Here is a 20,233-nt window from a genome sequence, read left to right on the forward strand (position 1 = left end):
GGTTCATCTGTACCATTTTTCTAGGTTCCACATACATGCGTTAATATACGATATTTGTTTTTTTCTTTCTGACTTACTTCACTCTGTATGACAGTCTCTAGATCCATCCACGTCTCAACAAATGACTCAATTTCGTTCCTTTTTATGGCTGAGTAATATTCCATTGTATATATGTACCACAACTTCTTTATCCATTCGTCTGTTGATGGGCATTTAGGTTGCTTCCATGACCTGGCTATTGTAAATAGTGCTGCAATGAACATTCGGGTGCATGTGTCTTTTTGAATTACGGTTTTCTCTGGGTATATGCCCAGTAGTGGGATTGCTGGGTCATATGGTAATTCTATTTTTAGTTTTTTAAGGAACCTCCATATTGTTCTGCATAGTGGCTGTATCAATTTACATTCCCACCAACAGTGCAAGAGGGTTCCCTTTTCTCCACACCCTCTCCAGCATTTGTTGTTTGTAGATTTTCTGATGATGCCCATTCTAACAGGAGTGAGGTGATACCTCATTGTAGTTTTGATTTGCATTTCTCTAATAATTAGTGATGTTGAGCATCTTTTCATGTGCTTCATGGCTGTCTGTATGTCTTCTTTGGAGAAATGTCTATTTAGGTCTTCTGCCCATCTTTGGATTGGGGTGTTTGTTTCTTTAATATTGAGCAGAATGAGCTGTTTATATATTTTGGAGATTAATCCTTTGTCCGTTGATTCGTTTGCAAATATTTTCTCCCATTCTGAGGGTTGTCTTTTCGTCTTGTTTATGGTTTCCTTTGCTGTGCAAAAGCTTTTAAGTTTCATTAGGTCCCATTTGTTTATTTTTGTTTTTATTTCCATTACTCTAGGAGGTGGATCAAAAAAGATCTTGCTGTGATTTATGTCAAAGAGTGTTCTTCCTATGTTTTCCTCTAAGAGTTTTATAGTGTCCAGTCTTACATTTAGGTCTCTAATCCATTTTGAGTTTATTTTTGTGTATGGTGATAGGGAGTATTCTAATTTCATTCTTTTACATGTAGCTGTCCAGTTTTCCTAGCACCACTTATTGAAGAGACTGTCTTTTCTCCATTGTATATCTTTGCCTCCTTTGTCATAGATTAGTTGACCATAGGTGCGTGGGTTTATCTCTGGGCTTTCTATCTTGTTCCATTGATCTATGTTTCTGTTTTTGTGCCAGTACCATATTGTCTTGATTACTGTAGCTTTGCAGTATAGTCTGAAGTCAGGGAGTCTGATTCCTCCAGCTCCGTTTTTTTCCCTCAAGACTGCTTTGGCTATTCGGGGTCTTTTGTGTCTCCATACAAATTTTAAGATGATTTGTTCTAGCTCCGTAAAAAATGCCATTGGTAATTTGATAGGGATTGCATTCAATCTGTAGATTGCTTTGCGTAGTATAGTCATTTTCACAAAGTTGATTCTTCCAGTCCAAGAACATGGTATATCTCTCCATCTGTTGGTATCATCTTTAATTTCTTTCATCAGTGTCTTATAGTTTTCTGCATACAGGTCTTTTGTCTCCTTAGGTAGGTTTATTCCTAGGTATTTTATTCTTTTTGTTGCAATGGTAAATGGGAGTGTTTCCATAATTTCTCTTTCAGATTTTTCATCATTAGTGTATAGGAATGCAAGAGATTTCTGTGCATTAATTTTGTATCCTGCAACTTTACCGTATTCATTAATTAGCTCTAGTAGTTTTCTGGTGGCAGTTTTAGGATTCTCTATGTATAGTATCATGTCATCCGCAAACAGTGACAGTTTTACTTCTTCTTTTCCAATTTGTATTCCTTTTATTTCTTTTTCTTCTCTGATTGCCATGGCTAGGACTTCCAGAACTATGTTGAATAATAGTGGTGAGAGTGGACATCCTTGTCTCGTTCCTGATCTTAGAGGAAATGCTTTCAGTTTTTCACCATTGAGAATGATGTTTGCTGTGGGTTTGTCATATATGGCCTTTATTATTGTTGAGGTAGGTTCCCTCTATGCCCACTTTCTGGAGAGTTTTTATCATAAATGGGTGTTGAGTTTTGTCAAAAGCTTTTTCTGCATCTATTGAGATGATCATATGGTTTTTATTCTTCAATTTGTTAATATGGTGTATCACATTGATTGATTTGCGTATATTGAAGAATCCTTGCATCCCTGGGATAAATCCCACTTGATCGTGGTGTATGATCCTTTTAATGTGTTGTTGGATTCTGTTTGCTAGTATTTTGTTGAGGATTTTTGCATCTATATTCATCAGTGATATTGGTCTGTAATTTTCTTTTTTTGTAGTGTCTTTGTCTGGTTTTGGTATCAGGATGATGGTGGCCTCATAGAATAAGTTTGGGAGTGTTCCTTCCTCTGAAATTTTTTGGAAGAGTTTGAGAAGGATAGGTGTTAGCTCTTCTCTAAATGTTTGATAGAATTCACCTGTGAAGCCATCTGGTCCTGGACTTTTGTTTGTTGGAAGATTTTTAATCACAGTTTCAATTTCATTACTTGTGATTGGTCTGTTCATATTTTCTGTTTCTTCCTGATTCAGTCTGGGAAGGTTATACCTTTCTAAGAATTTGTCCATTTCTTCCAGGTTGTCCATTTTATTAGCATAAAGTTGCTTGTAGTAGTCTCTTAGGATGCTTTGTATTTCTGCGGTGTCTGTTGTAACTTCTCCTTTTTCATTTCTGATTTTATTGGTTTGAGTCCTCTCCCTCTTTTTCTTGATGAGTCTGGCTAATGGCTTATCAATTTTGTTTATCTTCTCAAAGAACCAGCTTTTAGTTTTATTGATCTTTGCTATTGTTTTGTTTGTTTCTATTTCATTTATTTCTGCTCTGATCTTTATGATTTCTTTCCTTCTGCTAACTTTGGGTTTTGTTTGTTCTTCTTTCTCTAGTTTCTTTAGGTGTAAGGTTAGATTGTTTACTTGAGATTTTTCTTGTTTCTTTAGGTAGGCTTGTATAGCTATAAACTTCCCTCTTAGAACTGCTTTTGCTGCATCCCATAGGTTTTGGGTCGTCGTGTTTTCATTGTCATTTGTCTCTAGGTATTTTTTGATTTCCTCTTTGATTTCTTCAGTGATCTCTTGCTTATTTTGGTAACGTATTGTTTAGCCTCCATGTGTTTGTCTTTTTTACTTTTTTTTCCCTGTAATTCATTTCTAATCTCATAGCGTTGTGGTCAGAAAAGATGCTTGATATGATTTCAATTTTCTTAAATTTACTGAGGCTTGATTTGTGACCCAAGATGTGATCTATCCTGGAGAATGTTCCGTGCGCACTTGAGAAGAACGTGTAATCTGCTGTTTTTGGATAGAATGTCCTATATATATCAATTAAATCTATCTGGTCTTTTGTGTCATTTAAAGCTTCTGTTTCCTTATTTATTTTCATTTTGGATGATCTGTCCATTGGTGTAAGTGAGGTGTTAAAGTCCCCCACTATTATTGTGTTATTGTCGATTTCCTGTTTTATAGCTGTTAGCAGTTGCCTTGTGTATTGAGGTGCTCCTATGTTGGGTGCATATCTATTTATAATTGTTATATCTTCTTCTTGGATTGATCCCTTGATCATTATGTAATGTCCTTCCTAGTCTCTTGTAATATTCTTTATTTTAAAGTCTATTTTATCTAATATGAGTATAGCTACTCCAGCTTTCTTTTGATTTCCATTTGCATGGAATATCTTTTTCCATCCCCTCACTTTCAGTCTGTATGTGTCCCTAGGTCTGAAGTGGGTCTCTTGTAGACAGCATATATATGGGTCTTGTTTTTGTATCCATTCAGCAAGCCTGTGTCTTTTGGTTGGAGCATTTAATCCATTCACGTTTAAGGTAATTATCGATATGTATGTTCCTATGACCATTTTCTTAATTGTTTTGGGTTTGTTTTTGTAGGTCCTTTTCTTCTCTTGTGATTCCCACTTAGAGAAGTTCCTTTAGCATTTGTTGTAGAGCTGGTTTGGTGGTGCTGAATTCTCTTAGCTTTTGCTTGTCTGCAAAGCTTTTGATTTCTCCATCAAATCTAAATGAGATCCTTGCCGGGTAGAGTAATCTTGGTTGTATGTTCTTCCCTTTCATCACTTTAAGTATATCATGCCACTCCCTTCTGGCTTGTAGAGTTTCTGCTGAGAAATCAGCTGTTAACCTTGTGGGAGTTCCCTTGTATGTTATTTGTCGTTTTTCCCTTGCTGCTTTCAATAATTTTTCTTTGTCTTTAATTTTTGCCACTTTGATTACTATGTGTCTCGGCGTGTTTCTCCTTGGGTTTATTGTGTATGGGACTCTCTGCGCTTCCTGGACTTGGGTGGCTATTTCCTTTCCCATGTTAGGGAAGTTTTCGACTATAATCTCTTCAAATATTTTCTCAGGTCCTTTCTCTCTCTCTTCTCCTTCTGGGACCCCTATAATGCGAATGTTGTTGCATTTAATGTTGTCCCAGAGGTCTCTTAGGCTGTCTTCATTTTTTTTCATTCTTTTTTCTTTAGTCTGTTCCACAGCAGTGAATTCCACCATTCTGTCTTCCAGGTCACTTATCCGTTCTTCTGCCTCCGTTATTCTGCTATTGATTCCTTCTAGTGTAGTTTTCATTTCAGTTATTGTATTGGTCATCTCTGTTTGTTTGTTCTTTAATTCTTCCAGGTCTTTGTTAATCATTTCTTGCATCTTCTCAATCTTTGCCTCCATTCTTATTCCAAGGTCCTGGATCATCTTCACTCTCATTATTCTGAATTCTTTTTCTGGAAGGTTGCCTATCTCCGCTTCATTTAGTTGTTTTTCTGGGGTTTTTTCTTGTTCCTTCATCTGGTATATAGCCCTCTGCCTTTTCATCTTGTCTATCTTTCTGTAACTGTGGTTTTTGGTCTACAGGCTGCAGGATTGTAGTTTTTCTTGCTTCTGCTGTCTGCCCTCTGGTGGTTGAGGCTATCTAAGAGGCTTGACGGGAGGCTCTGGTGGTGGGTAGAGCTGACTGTTGCTGTGGCGTCAGAGCTCCGTAAAACTTTAATCCACCTGACTGTTGATGGGTGGGGCTGGGTTCCCTCCCTGTTGGTTGTTTTGCCTGAGGCAACCCAACACTGGAGCCTACCTGGGCTCTTTGGTGGGGTTAATGGCAGACTCTAGGAGGGCTCACGCCAAGGAGCACTTCCCAGAACCTCTGCTGCCAGTGTCCTTGTCCTCACGGTGAAACAGAGCCACCCCCCGCCTCTGCAGGAGACCCCCCAACACCAGCAGGTAGGTCTGGTTCAATCTCCCCCAGGGTCACTGCTCCTTCCCCTGGGTCCTGATGCACACACTACTTTGTGTGTGCCCTTCAAGAGTGGGGTCTCTGTTTCCCCCAGTCCTTTCAAAGTCCTGCAATCAATTCCCACTAGGCTTCAAAGTCTGATTCTCTAGGAATTCCTCCTCCCGTTGCTGGACCCCCAGGTTGGGAAGCCTGACGTGAGGCTCAGAACCTTCACTCCAGTGGGTGGACTTCTGTGGTATAAGTGTTCGCCAGTCTGAGAGTCACCCACTCATCAGTTATGGGATTTGATTTTACTCTGATTGCGCCCCTCCTACTGTCTCACTGTGGCTTCTCCTCTGTTCTTGGACGTGGGGTATCCTCCTTGGTGAAGTCCAGTGTCTTCCTGTCGATGATTGTCCAGCAGCCAGTTGTGATTCTGGTGCTCTCGCAAGAGGGAATGAGAGCACGTCCTTCTACTCCGCCATCTTGGTTAATCCTCTTACCTATTTTTTTGATGTTTATTGAGTTCTCATTGACAATTCGCTTTGAACATGACAAATATAGCCACTTAAAAGGTCTATCATATCATGGACTAGTCTTTGACCTTAAAAATATTCAGTCAAATGATTTACTTAACATTTATTAAATACATATTTATTGTAAGTTTTCTCGGTGCTGGGCCCTATGCTGGCATTGAAGTGATGCCACATTTGAACTCTCCCGTGAATGTTATATGACTGTCCTACAAATTTGGGGCTTGTGTACAATACACAGGTTCAGTCAAACATAAGTTTTGTTTAAGCTTACTTAGTGCCGCTTACTTAGTTTTGCTCAGTTTAGGAATCATAACCTTTCCTGTAATTGTGAGAAAGACATAGAGGAGTGCTCTATGTATCCTTATAGAGAACCTCGGCTGATGGTTGGAAGAGGGTAAGATGGTCATGTGGGTGGGAGCTGGAGTGTGACCACAAATTACAGCAACATATTTCCTCAGGGATTGGGCAGATGTGAGAATTAAAGTCACAGTGACCAAAGGATTTATAGGAGCTAGACTATTTCTCAAAAGTGAGGCTGAAAAAGGTTTAAAAACTATGATTGCCTGGAAGGCTTTTTAACTTAGGACTTTGTCAGTACAACAAAAGACTCTGTGAATGTCTGAATCCATACTCTGGAAAGGAAGATAGTAGAACAGACTTGGCCACACACACACAATAAACACGTGCGATGTCCAGGCCCACACCCTTAGCCTTCTCATTAACTTTCTGGAAGTCCACTTTGAGTGTAGACATTATCCAATGGTTCTCAAGGTAGCATATCTGGGGATGTTTAGTAAATGCCCGCTGCTTTGACATACCAACCCGAGACTCCATCGCTCCAGTCTGCAGCCTGAGCTTTCTCCCAGGGTCTGAGCTCTCTGCGTAGAACAGAACAACCTTTCTTCTTCTGTCCTTTTGTGTTACAAGCACACAGGGTTCTCTTGCTCTACAGCAAAGGGGCAGAGGTGGGTACAGGAAAAGAGAAGGTTTAAACTTGGATCCTTTGCCAGCAGATTATCTTCTTGAAAGGTGTTGGAAATGAACATTGATTCAGCTTCCAGCTAGGATACCCAGGTTTTCCTGCTAAACTGCTGAGTATATGACTTTCTGTGGGATAATTATATTTTCTCTGGAACTTCCACCGGCACCTGGAGTCCCTCTTTCCTCCAGGAACTCAGAGCTGCTCCAGGAACCCACCAGGGGAGAAGTGGGTCCCAGCATCACTAGGTCTACAGGGCCTTGGGGTTTGACATCCCCTGTAAGAGCATGAAGTAGACCACCAGAGTAAGCCCACCATTGCCTGCCCAGGACTTAGAGTGAACATAACCCCTCCCTGTTGGAATCCCTCCAAAAAAGGACATCACCTACCCCCTCCTACCCTAGGTAGGGAGTATGGACACACAAAATATACATGTGAGCTAAATGTGATTATTTGCATTTTCTTGATTATTTGCCAGATTACACTTTTTACAATCTATAAGTTGTTTGCTTTTGTGTGTGTGTGTGTGTGTGTGTGTGTGTGTGTGTGTGTGTGTGTGTGTGTTTTAAAGATTTATTGATTGATTGATTGAATGATTGATTGCTATGTTGGGTCTTCGTTTCTGTGCTAGGGCTTTCTCTAGTTGCGGCAAGCGGGGGCCACTCTTCATCACGGTGCGCGGGCCTCTCACTATTGTGGCCTCTCTTGTTGCGGAGCACAGGCTCCAGATGCACAGGCTCAGTAGTTGTGGCTCACGGGCCTAGTTGCTCCGCGGCATGTGGGATCTTCCCAGGCCAGGGCTCGAACCCGTGTCCCCTGCATTAGCAGGCAGATTCTCAACCACTGCGCCACCAGGGAAGCCCTGTGTGTGATTTTTTTAATTTGCTTTTTTATTCTGTGTCTCACTCAGTAGACTGTAAGCTCCATGCATAACAATTGAAGGTAATAAATATTGGTTCAGTGAATAGACAGGTAAATAAACCCTCAAGAAAAATATATCCAACCCCCTTCCTTTCCCCTCACTTGTTCCTTTTCCGAGAAATGAAGAGGAATGAGATAGAGAAGGAACTAGAAGCATTAGACCACACTGACCTGCAGGATTAGTACAAGGGCTGCTGTCTATCTTTTAATTGCACCTGGCCTGGAAGAATTAAGCAGAGTTGTCTTCAAACCTTCTAATTCTTTGATTCAGTATTTTTTTTTTTCAGTACTCTGGTTTTCTCCAGCTGTGGTTTGATAGTCTTCATACTCTAAGTAATTAGGTAAAGTGCTTTCTTTCTTGGAGCCTGCATGCATTTTCAGAATATTGTTCCAGCAGCCTGAGATGGAATGAGGGGGGTGAGGAGAAAGTGAGGGAAGCATGGGGAATAGAACCCAAGCTTCTACCCCTTAAGTCAGCTTCAGGCTATGTGACATCAGGCCACTCCCACTCACCACCAATGGCGAATACATCAGTAATGGACAGTATCTCAGCATATGAAGTGATCAAAGAATTTCCGATGGAACCATGATCTACCTCTTGTCCTTCAGGAATTAGGGGAAGAATTCTGAGCCTATGAGAGAGTTTGAAAATGGAAGGAGTGCTCTTCAAGGAGGGGACAGAATACATATCCAGAAGTAAGCAGTGACATAACTAGGAAAATAGGGCTTCCTGTAGTCTAAGGAGAGGTCCTGAATGGAAGGATGGCAGCCTCATCCTACCTGCGAACATATTTTGCTTGGGTCACACAGTATTTTAACAGGAAACTTTACATGAAATTCCAAGTTCTGATCCCTCTTGGAAAATTGGGAGATCTGGTAACACTGGGATAACATCCCATAATACAGCAATCTCCTGGAGCTGGGAAAGAGCTTCCCCTTTAAACAGGACATAGAGTTTTGGTTAACCAAGACCCATTACTACCTATTACCTTATATTCTCTCAATTTCACTCACTTATATTGGTCCCTGTAGGCTGCGAGATTTCAACTCTGGTCTGTGGGGTAGATTTTAGGATTTTCAAAGGGACAGTACACACTGGATATTTCTTTGGCAGAATGGAAGTGAATGGCAGTCACTGCCTGACTCCACCGGAGAGAACCAAAGGCTCTGAGAAGGTGTGTTTCTTGCTTATACATCCTTAGGAGACACATGTATGGAGAACATCTCTTGAACCTGAGCATCTGTTGGTGGTTGAAGACTTCTTGGTAGTGGTGGTGGTGGGCTTTCTGCCCCCTTGTGACAGTTTCCTTTGTCAGCACAAATTTTAGCTTTGCATTTTAGTCAATTTGTGCTGCTCTGTCTGTAAACACTTGCTAGTACCTCTTTTGGACATTACAGCCATTCTTTAATCTTTATTCCTCAACCTTCATTTGTTCCAAATGGCTAAGTATCTCTCTACTGGAAAATTTGCTTAGTCTTAGTAAATGTGTGTCTGTTATTCAGATTAGTTTTGCCAAATCACTGAATATAATGTCCTCAGGGTAGAATAAATTAATACACTTGTAAAGGTAATTCCATTAAGTACTTTTGCCACAGCAGTCAGAAAAAAGGATATAGAAAATTTCTAATGAATCCTTTGGAGTGGTTTTGTAAAACACTCATGCAAATTCTAATTAGTCATAAACTGTAATTTGGTACCTTTCACATTTACAATGATAGATCTCTCTGGCCACTGTCATCCTCCTTAATAGTTCCCCACTTTGGCCTGGCTAAACAAAGAGAAACATCCAATTTGGGCCTGCCATTTCGTCTCTCTGTGCTTCCTCATTCACTCCCTAACAATCATTTATTGAGCAAACCCGTTAAGGCCTCGGGTGAGGAAAGAGGCCTGACTTCAGAGAACTCAGAAACTAATAATCAAGTGAAGAATTAGACCTGTGGGACTCGAGGGGCAGGCCCCAACGTGTAGCCTCAGTGTCCTTGCAACCTGTTAGAAATGCAAATTCACAACTCCCACTCCAGATGTAATGAATCAGAAAGTCGAGGAGTGGGCCCCGTAATCAATGTGTTAACAAGCCCTCCAGGTGATTCTGACATACATAAACCTTTGAGAACCCAAGTGTCTTGTGTTCCATTCACATAAATTATACTCCAAGTTTCTTCACAAAGCTTCCTCAGAAGCGAAACAAATAAGCTAAGGCATGAGGTCCATTGTATCCAAAGAGGCAGAATTTTTTCCTCTGTGAGTTTTTCCTGTCTAGTAGAGCTGTGTGCTGTGTGGCTATTGCAGCATAGATATGTTATAGACAGGACCAACCTTTAAGGTAATTGTGGAGTGAATGAATCACCTGCTCCTTGTCTGTCTCTCTGTTTAGGGTCCTTTCTCAGATTTCTTGGGCATCTTCAGCCCACCAGCACCTCCACAGCCCAATAATCTGTGCTTCTTCCCTTTACACAGTCTCCTTTCCACTGTCTATTGATCAGACATAGAATCGAAGAATTCACAAAGAGGGACTTATGTTTGGTCCAAACCATGAAGATGCATAGGGTAAAATCAGCAACATATTTTGAGCAGTTTTTGACAGTGCAGTTTTCTTGCTAGCCAAAGTATTTGATTTCCACATCAAATGAATGTGAAGGAATCTGACCATTCTGGGTTTGTCCATTTTTCAGCTACTGAGATAGTCCCTCTAAGGAATTTCTGCAAATGTGGATTAATTTACCAGTGAGAAGTTTTTGTTTTTTTAATTTTATCAGGGTGTAGTTGATTTATACCAGTGACAAGTTTTAAAAATAGCACATCAGCTATCTTCTGCATCATGGACTCACTGATCTAATCATTTGTTCTGTTCTCAAGGTTAACACTGATTCTTGCAGGCAATTTGTGCAGTGACTGTTAATCTGGGTTTGAGCTCAGGAATAATGGAGACTTAGATGTGAAAAATGAGCAGTACTTCCTAGAAGTGTAGGGATTAGTTTCATAATCACTTACATTTCCATCAGGTGTAGAATTATTTTTAGAATTATAAAACCAAATGTTATGTACAATTGCTATGTCCTGACAATTGCTTTAAGCTGCATTCATCAACTGTGCTTGCTAACGCTGCAAACAATGGTTAGTGCCGCAATCCCATATACTATGGCATTCTGTCATAGGCAAAAATACTGCTGACTTTGAGGTAGTGGGATAAGAATTGTATGCACCTCACAGAAATTAATGTGACCTGTGGTACTTCTTCAGAGCACTGCAGGGTCATCTGGGAGAAGATAAAGACATGTGTAGGTTATGACACAAGTAGCTTGGAGGCTTCCAGATTCCAATTCCAGGGCACAGGGACTCCCTGGGCCCTGTGAGGTTCGTGTGGGTAGTGACCAAGTGGTTAGGAACAGACAGGGAAGGAGTCTGTGCACTTATCCCCACCCCTTTCTCCGGAGGCCCCTGCAGGGGGTACTTGACTTGCCATCTTTCTTCCTCTCGTTCTTTATAATGGGCTTAGAGTATAAGAGGATTCAGTCTCCCATCAATTTTTCCCCAAATTTGGCGTTGTATCCTAGGAATATGATGAAATTTACACATTACTGTTGGCCAGTTTTGCTTGTAAAAATAGACATTTAAAACCTAGAATTTAAAAGAAGAATGCAATTTTCTTCTTTATCTTCACAATTGAGGTGGGCATCCTTCCATTTTTAATCTTAATTAAATTTAATTTTATTTTCATGCTGTAATCATAATTATGGTTTTATGAGCCCCTGGTTAATTTCAGGATTCAGATGTTGCTGCTGGAAGTAATAATTGAACAGACAGGACTGGAGATTTCACAAGGGGTCATCCACACCAGTCAGAAATGAGCTTCATTAAGATAGTGAGAAAGAGAAAAGAACCCTGACACCCATGAGCTGGCAGAGTGCTTTCAGTGAGGTTTTGGCATTCTCCTGCTGCACACAGACAATTTCATGGACATCAACATCAGGCAAGGCCATTCTGTGAGTATGATGGATCAAGACGAAAACAAGACCACTCTGAATTCACATCTGAATACAGACAAAACACGAACATCCTACCTCTCAGCTAGTAGGAGTGACTGCTGTCAATTATAGGTTTAGTCTGCCCTACCCTCAGATAAGATTCATTAAGTAATTAAAAAATTATCCCTGCTTTCTGAAAGTACCCAACAGAGATAGAAGACCACTTCCTTGGACCCTCCTCAAAGCACTCAGTCAAAGCCCCAATCCTAAACCTTGCTAACACCCTTTTTTGTTTTACAGTTTTAAAAAAAATTTTATTGAAGTATAATTGATTTATAATGTGTTAATTTCTGCTGTACAACAAAGTGATTCAGTTATACATATATATTCTTTTTCATATTCTTATATTATTATTATTACTATTATGCTATGGGGATTTAAAGTAGACCTGCTTAGATATAAACCATATAAGAAAATCTATAGTCAGTATTCTTTTTTTAATTAATTTTTATTGGAATAGAGTTGATTTACAATATTGTTAGTTTCTGCTGTCTAGCAAAGTGAATCAGTTATATATATATACATATATCTACTCTTTTTTGGATTGTTTTCCCATATAGGTCATTACAGAGAGTATTGAATATAGTTCCCTGTGCTATGCAGTAGGTCCTAGTTGCTTATCTTTTTCATATATAGTAGTGTGTATATGTCAATCCCAATCTCCCAGTTTATCCCTCCCCGCCCTCTTTTCCCCTTGGTAACCATAAGTTTGTTTTCTACATCCGTGACTCTATTTCTATCTTGTAAATAAGTTCATTTGTACCACTTTTTAGATTTCACGTATAAGCGATATCATATGATACTTGTCTTTCTCTGTCTGACTTACTTCACTCAGTATGACAATCTCTAGGTCCACCCATGTCGCTGTAAATGGCATTATTTTGTTCTTTTTTATGGCTAATATTCCATTGTATATATGTACCACATCTTCTTTATCCATTCATCCATTGATGGAATTTTAGGTTGCTTCCATGTGCTGGCTATTGAAAATACTGCTACAATGAACTTTGGGGTGCATGTATCTTTTCGAATTATGGTTTTCTCCAGATATATGCCCAGGAGTGGGATTGCTGGATCATATGGTAGGTCTATTTTTAGTTTAAGGGACCTCCATACTGTTCCCCATAGTGGCTGTACCAGTTTACATTCCCACCAACAGTGTAGGAGGGTTCCCTTTTCTCCACAACCTCTCCAGCATTTATTGTTTGTAGATTTTTTGATGATGGACATTCTAACTGGTGTGAGGTGGTACCTCATTGTAGTTTTGATTTGCATTTCTCTAATAATTAGTGATGTTGAGCATCTTTTCACGTGCCTCTTGGCCATCTGTATGTCTTCTTTGGAGAAATGTCTATTTAGATCTTCTGCCCACTTTTTGACTGGGGTGTTTGTTTTTTTGATATTGAGCTGCATGAGCTATTTGTATAATTTGGAGATTAATCCCTTGTCAGTTGCTTCGTTTGCAAATATTTTCTCCCATTCTGTGGGTTGTCTTTTCATTTTGTTTATGGTTTCCTTTGCTGTGAAGAAGCTTTTAAGTTTAATTAGGTCCCATTTGTTTATTTTGTTTTTATTTTCATTACTCTAGGAGATAGGTCAAAAAAGATCTTGCTGCAATTTTTGTCAGAGAGTGTTCTGCTTATGTTTTCCTCTAAGAGTTTTATAGTATCCGGTCTTATATTTAGGTCTTTAACACATTGTGAGTGTATTTTTGTGTATGTTGTAAGAAAATGTTCTAATTTCATTCTTTTACATGTAGCTATCCAGTTTTCCCAGCACCACTTATTGAAGAGACTGTCTTTTCTCCACTCTATATTCTTGCCTCCTTTGCCATAGATTAGGTGACCATACGTGTGTGGGTTTATCTCTGGACTGTCTATCCTGTTTCATTGATCTATATTTCTGTTTTTGTGCCAGTACCATACTGTTTTGATCACTGTAGCTTTGTAATCTAGTCTGAATTCAGGGCACCTGATTCCTCCAGCTCCGTTTTTCTTTCTCAAGATTGCTTTGGCTAATCAGGGTCTTTTGTGTTTCCATACAAATTGTAAAATTTTTGTTCTAATTCTGTGAAAAATGCTATTGGTAATTTAATAGGCATTGCACTGAATCTGTAGATTATGTTGCATAGTATACTCATTTTGACAATACTGATTCTTCCAATCCAAGAACATGGTATATCTCTCCACCTGTGTCATCTTTGATTTCATTCATTGGTATCTTATAGTTTTTTGAACACAGGTCTTTCGCCTCCTTAGATGAGTTTATTCCTAGGTATTTTATTCTTTTTGTTGCAATGGTAAATGGGAGTGTTTCCTTTATTTCTCTTTCTTTTGTTGTTAGTATATAGGAATGCAAGAGATTTCTGTGTATTAATTTTGTATCCTGCAATGTTAACAAATTCATTGATGAGCTCTAGTAGTTTTCTGGTAGCATCTTTAGGATTTTCTATGTATAGTATCATGTCATCTGCAAACAGTGACAGTTTTACTTCTTCTTGTCCAATTTGGATTCTTTTTACTTCTTTTTCTTCTCTGATTGCCATAGCTAGGACTTCCAAAACTATGCTGAATAATAGTGGCGAGAGTGGACATCCTTGTCTTTTTTCCTGATCTTAGAGGAAATCCTTTCATTCTTTCACTGTTGAGAATGATGTTTGCTGTGGGCTTGTTGTATATGGCCTTTATGATGTTGAAGTAGCTTCCCTCTATGCCCACTTTCTGGAGAGTTTTTATCATAAATGTAACACCGTCTTTCTGAGACAACCCATGATAACCCGTGGTGTGCAGTCTCTTACTGCAGTGAGTAACAAACCCAACTTGTTCAACCATAGGTGTGTTCCTGGTAGTCTTTGGCCAGAGAATATTCTATAAAAGTTGGTTGATTATTTGGTTATGTCCATTCTGGACAATAAATCTGAATTGTACCTCCTTAACCCTGGGCATCGCTTACCAATGCAGCAGCTCTGTCCTTCTCTGACTTCAATTCTTTTGGGAGATTCATTCTTAATGTGTTCATATGCTGAAAAGATTTTAGTCCTTTGAACAGAAAGAGTCACCTTAGAATCTAAAGTGAAAATGTGTATTAGTCAGGGTTCTCTAGAGCAACAGAACCAGTTGGATGGATGGATGGATGGAGTACATATTATTAATTATATTAAACATCTAATATTTACTGCATGTTAGGAACTGTGTTAAGTGCTTTACATAAATTAGCTTGTTTTAATCCTGAGACAAGCCTGTGAGGTAGATGCTGTTATTACCCCATTTTATAGATGAGCAAACTGAAACACAGGTGAATTAACTTGCCCAAGATTACACAGCTAAGGTTCAAATTTAAGTTGTCTAACTCCCCACTCTTTGCTTTAACTTTTACATTTGACTGCCTTTGAGATACCTCCTCTATTTCCCAGAATCTAGACAGTAGTAATTCAGAATGCTATTACCTGGAGTAACATATGTAATTCTAGGAAGGCATAATAATAGTTATTAAAATGTTGGCATATTTTATTTTATGGTAAGTGTAATTACCAGCCTCATTCTTCTCAGTTACAATAGTTAATGAGTCCAGTGATCAAATTCTTGAGAGTCAGATACTATCATCATATATAACTACAGGTTTCGGAATGTATGAGCAAATATTGTTAAAAGTGTATTCCTCTGTGTTATCGAGGGTCATTGTAAAGTATCGATATATATAGGAAACTGTCTTCTTTGAATAAGATAGAAGGAATGAGAAATATGTGTAACATGAGTACTGAGTACAGGCATATTATGGTGGTGTCAATTGTAATGAGTGTTTCCCAGTGTTTCCTTGTTGGTAACAGCTTATTGGGTATTTATATTGAGAGGTACTACTTGATTTGTTGTAGGGTGTTTCACCTCTTCTTTTTTCCAACCATTATTTTCAACCTCCTATGTTTTCTGTCCATCTTAGTCATGAGGGATGTTATTACTCATAGTTTACTTGATCACTCCTTTAATGCTAACTTACCATTTCTTCTACCACTTGTCAGAATTTTTATAATGGTTTAGCCATTTTTACAACTCTTTAAGTCTTCTATTAATGTTAGGTAATAAATCAAGAGCTTATTTGAATATCCAAAAATGCATAAAATATTTTGAGTAAGCACTCAGAAAAAGATATAATCCTTACAAATACTTTTAATAAGCACTATATTCAAAATAAAGTGTATGCTTAACATCAGTGATACACTGTAGAAATTCTAAAGTTAATATTAAAATAGTAAATATGCAGAAACATAAAATTTATAAACAGATATTACCTTCCTGTCCCTTAATGTCAACTTTATTAATTAAAAGTCATGGTTTAGACATGATTATAGTATGCTTTTCTGTCTGTTATCTGGAGCAATCATGGGAAAACCTATGACCTCCTGAGCCTTGGGGAAATATTTCTCAGCATTTTGTATGTAGAACGTTCATCAGTTCCTACCTAGTATCATTAGGGTTGCAATTCATTTTCACAATCCTTCCGTTGCTCCTTATTGCCAAACAGATTCTAAGTCTAATGCTCTGTACCTAAGAAGGGAAGCATATTGTGAAAAAGTGAAGGAAAAAGTTTAGTCGTAAGCACCTCAGATGCAAATGTACTATTCTTTTTATAGTATTTACAGAAGGTTAAATACAGACAGAAAAAAAGTATGTGATAATTTAATTAAACAATTCATTTCCTCAGTATTGTATCTCTTATTCTAAACATCTATGACTCTATATATTCATAGAGAAAATTACAAATGTAGGTTGGTTTGGAGAGATGTGTTTGTCTACAGTTTTGATCTGTGAAGAGAATGTATAGCTGAGTCACTCTTGACTATTCTGTGAGGCCTCCAGAAAAATCTGTGAAGAGACGGATGAGGTGACAAGACAGATGCTGGTAAAGAAGGGTTTAGGGATTGCTATCACTGAAGCACTAAAGATTAGGTCAGAAATATTTTTGTTCAAGTTCATTCAAGAATCAATCATTTTATTCTGCAGGGGTGCTGGGGGAAATTACAATTTGACCTGCTGCAGAGGAATCTTTTACCCTTGATGGCTTCTGAATAGCTCCTTGTTCTTCAAGGAGCTTAATAAGCACATCATTGTACTGCCAACATATCTTGACCCAGCTAGCACAGCAGTACTTTGCCATGTCACATTAATATTTTTAGAGGTCTATTATGTGTGTATATGTACAGCTACACACACATATATACATACACATATACTTACTTACTATGTAATAAAATCAAAAGACCAGTAATAACTACTTTCGAACACAGATCTGTAGCTTAAATTTTTCATATAGAGGATCATTGTAAGTTGTTTATTTATTTTTGGCTGCGCTGGGTCTTCATTGCTGTGCACGAGCTTTCTCTAGTTGCGTCGAGCAGGGACTACTCTTTGTTGTGGTGCAGGGGCTTCTCATTGCGGTGGCTTCTCGTTGTGGAGCATGGGCTTTAGGCGCACGGGCTTCAGTAGTTGTGGCACATAGGCTTAGTTGCTCCGCAGCATGTGAGATCTTCCCAGACCAGGGCTCGAACCTGTGTCCACTGCACCACCAGGGAAGTCCCGTAAGCTGTTTAAACATTTATCATTTTAAGTTAAAGTTAAAGTCAAGAGCATTTACTTGTGAAATATTTTACATTTTTAATTCTATCAACATAATTTATTAAAATTAGTTTGGAAGTCCAAGCCTATGCTATATGAACCAAACAAAAATAAGATAAGCATTGGAAAGACTCTACAAATTATATTACTTTATGGCTTGAAAATTGAAACAAACCAGGCAAACTCTACTCAAATTATGCATTTTAGTAAAATTGTTTGTTTGAAATAAAAAGTAGTATCCAGAAATAGCCATTTAATAACAAAGAGGTCCCATTTCAGAGCAAGAAACTTGTAAAATACTTAGGAATAAACCTGAGAGATGTTTATGACAAAGTAAGGAAGCTAGAAAGTTTGACTGGAAATTTTACTTGGTAAAGACTTACTTACAAGCTGGAGCTATAATAGGAGGCTGATTAGGAATGTAAGTAAGTTAATTTGTAGCACTAGTTCAATTCTGGCCAAAATCTGAAAAGAATTTTCTTTTCCTTGACAGAGGCTATTCTAAAATTCATTTGTAAAAATAAGCAATCAGGAAGACCAATTGATATTTTGAAAAGAAGCAGAAATGGGGGAGGTACCTGGCTGCATGTCGCTATAAAGCATCAGTAAATAAAGTACAAAGCTGAAGTAGGGTTTCTCAATCGTACTGACACTTGGGCCAGGTAATTCTTTGTTATGGGGGCTGTCCTGAAATTTTAAGATGATTAGCAGCATCCCTGGCCTCTACTCATTAGATGAGTAGCACCTCCTCCTTTGGTTATGATAACTGAAAACATATCTGGATACTGACAGATGTCCCCTGGGGGCAAAATCATTCCTGGTTGAGAACCACTGAGCTAAAGAACAAAAAATACAATCAGAAATTAATGCAACAGAGTTAAAAGTTCAAAAATTGTCCAATTATAGATAAATTTATTTATGACAAAGTAGGCATCACTAGGCAATGAATAAGAAAAATGTTTATGATTGGAATTGTGAGTAACAATTTTAAAATAGATTTGCACAGTCAGAGTTCATACTACACATTAAAATTAACATTGTGAATAGAATTAACTATGTATCTGATCTCTGGGGTAGTGGTTGTTGAAGGAAACCATCTAAAAAGTCTATCATATATAAAAGCAAACATCAGTGTTTGTTTTGACACAAATGGCATAATTTAAAAAAACAAAATTACAGATAAGGAAAAACATTTAAACACATTATAACAGATTTAAGATTAATATGTATACCAGGGATCAGCAAAGAGCTAGATAATAAATATTTCTGACTTCGTGGGCAGGGCCAGCTTCATGGGCATATGACCTTCACTTGACTTAATGCTCTGTCATTGCCATTTTGAAATTCTTAATAATCTTTTAACAATGGGCTCCACATTTTCATTTTTTCACCTTCAAATTATGTAGCCAGTTCTATGTGCAGGCCACATGTTCTCTGTTGAAACTACTCAACTCTGCAGTTGTAGCATAAAAGCAGTCATAGACAATACATGAATGAATGTGGTCATACTTGAATAAAACTTTATTTATAAAAACAGGCAGTGGGCCAGATTTGGCCCCTGAGCCATAGTTTGCCCTTGTCTATACTATACATAAAGTATATAGAAACTGATAAAAAGAACCATAAATGAATGTCCTACTTCAGTAATTTTCAAAGAAATTATTATTAACAAAAGACAACTGCTGAGTTAATACAAACTTAAAATAATGATGAATTTCCATACTGATGAAATCATGGTAAACCTGGTAGCCTCAAAAAGCACTCACAGGGGCATAACTCAGAAAACTTTTTGAAGAATTATAAAAAGGCACCTAGCCTTTGACTCAGTACCTTCACTCCTAGGAATTTATCCCAAGAAATAAGTCAAAATTAGAAAATACAACATGCATGAAGATGTTTACTAGAGATTTATTGTAAAAAGGTGAAAAACTGAAAACAATATAAATATGCTACAATGGAAGTATGCTTAGGTCAAGTATGATCTATTGATTTTTTGAAATAATATATGCACTATCAATAAATATGAGACAGCTACTTGGAAAGTGTTTTTAGTATTCTGCTAAGTGAACAAAGCAGACAAAGTCAATCAATCAATGCTATGTTTGCAGAAATGTAAAAATTATGCATGGATAATGATAAATTCTGGAAGGAACCAACGAGAGAGCAACTAGAGCACAGCCTTTGAGTTCCAGCTCAGGCTAGTGCTGAGCTGGAGTCCTGGGCCTGTGGTGTTCAGCAGGGCCCCATTTGGCATGACTGTGGACAAGTTGCTTAACTTCTCTAAGACTTAATTTCCTTTTCTTCAAAATAGATGTAATAACATTATACTGTCTATCTCATGAGGATGTTGCAAGACTTAAGTGAAAAGATAGATATGGTATATAGCACGGTACTTTGCACATGGGAAGCTTTCAAATGTTAGCTAGCATTACTATTAGCAAAGCATGGGAAATTAAAACAGTTTATTTCATTTTTAGTTCAGTTGTTATGATGTTATTTGTGCAGTTAAAGGAACTTCTAACAGCTGTCTTTTAAAATGTAATGATTAAGACTGCAGCAATCTCAGCAGGTACCAAACTAAAACTATTAAAACAGTGACAATAAAAAGACTATTTTGAAGATTTCACCAATAGAAAAGAGAAAAGAATTGCTGAAATTGCTTAGCAACTTATGTAAGACAAGTCACAAAGACAATTGGAATGAGCACAGGGAAGGATAACGAGTGGCAATAATTAAAGCTGCCACCAGATACACACACATGCAAACTCACACACATCTCTGTGTCCTTTAGGGAAGCTGATTCAGTCAACAGAGGAGCAGAGAAAGGGGTAATTATTAAACCAGTCATGTCGCGAACACTGTCCTCCACCCAGCTTCTCCCTCATGGTGAGAGAGCAAGAGAAATCACATCATCACGTTACTGCCGGGAAGCTTTGCTGTTCACACCTGGTCCGTGCCCCTGT

General features: G+C 38.2%; 2 protein-coding genes across 16 annotated transcripts in view; one reads left to right on the forward strand and one right to left on the reverse strand.

The window, feature by feature from the left end:
• PLPPR1 (phospholipid phosphatase related 1) overlaps window positions 1–20,233 on the forward strand; it is a 276,464-nt gene that overhangs the window by 160,685 nt on the left and 95,546 nt on the right. The window lies entirely within an intron of this gene.
• The window catches only part of LOC309634186 (acyl-coenzyme A amino acid N-acyltransferase 2-like), a 121,667-nt gene continuing 117,240 nt past the window's right edge, over window positions 15,807–20,233 (reverse strand). For all 7 annotated transcript variants that reach the window (XM_082404088.1, XM_082404087.1, XM_082404083.1 and 4 more), the window contains one exon: window positions 15,807–17,238. The gene's annotated coding sequence lies outside the window, so the exon portion shown is untranslated. The remainder of the gene's footprint in view (window positions 17,239–20,233) is intronic.

This window comes from Balaenoptera borealis (genome assembly GCF_965194805.1).
Source record: "Balaenoptera borealis genome assembly, chromosome: 8".
In the NCBI taxonomy this organism is placed as follows: Eukaryota; Metazoa; Chordata; class Mammalia; order Artiodactyla; family Balaenopteridae; genus Balaenoptera; species Balaenoptera borealis.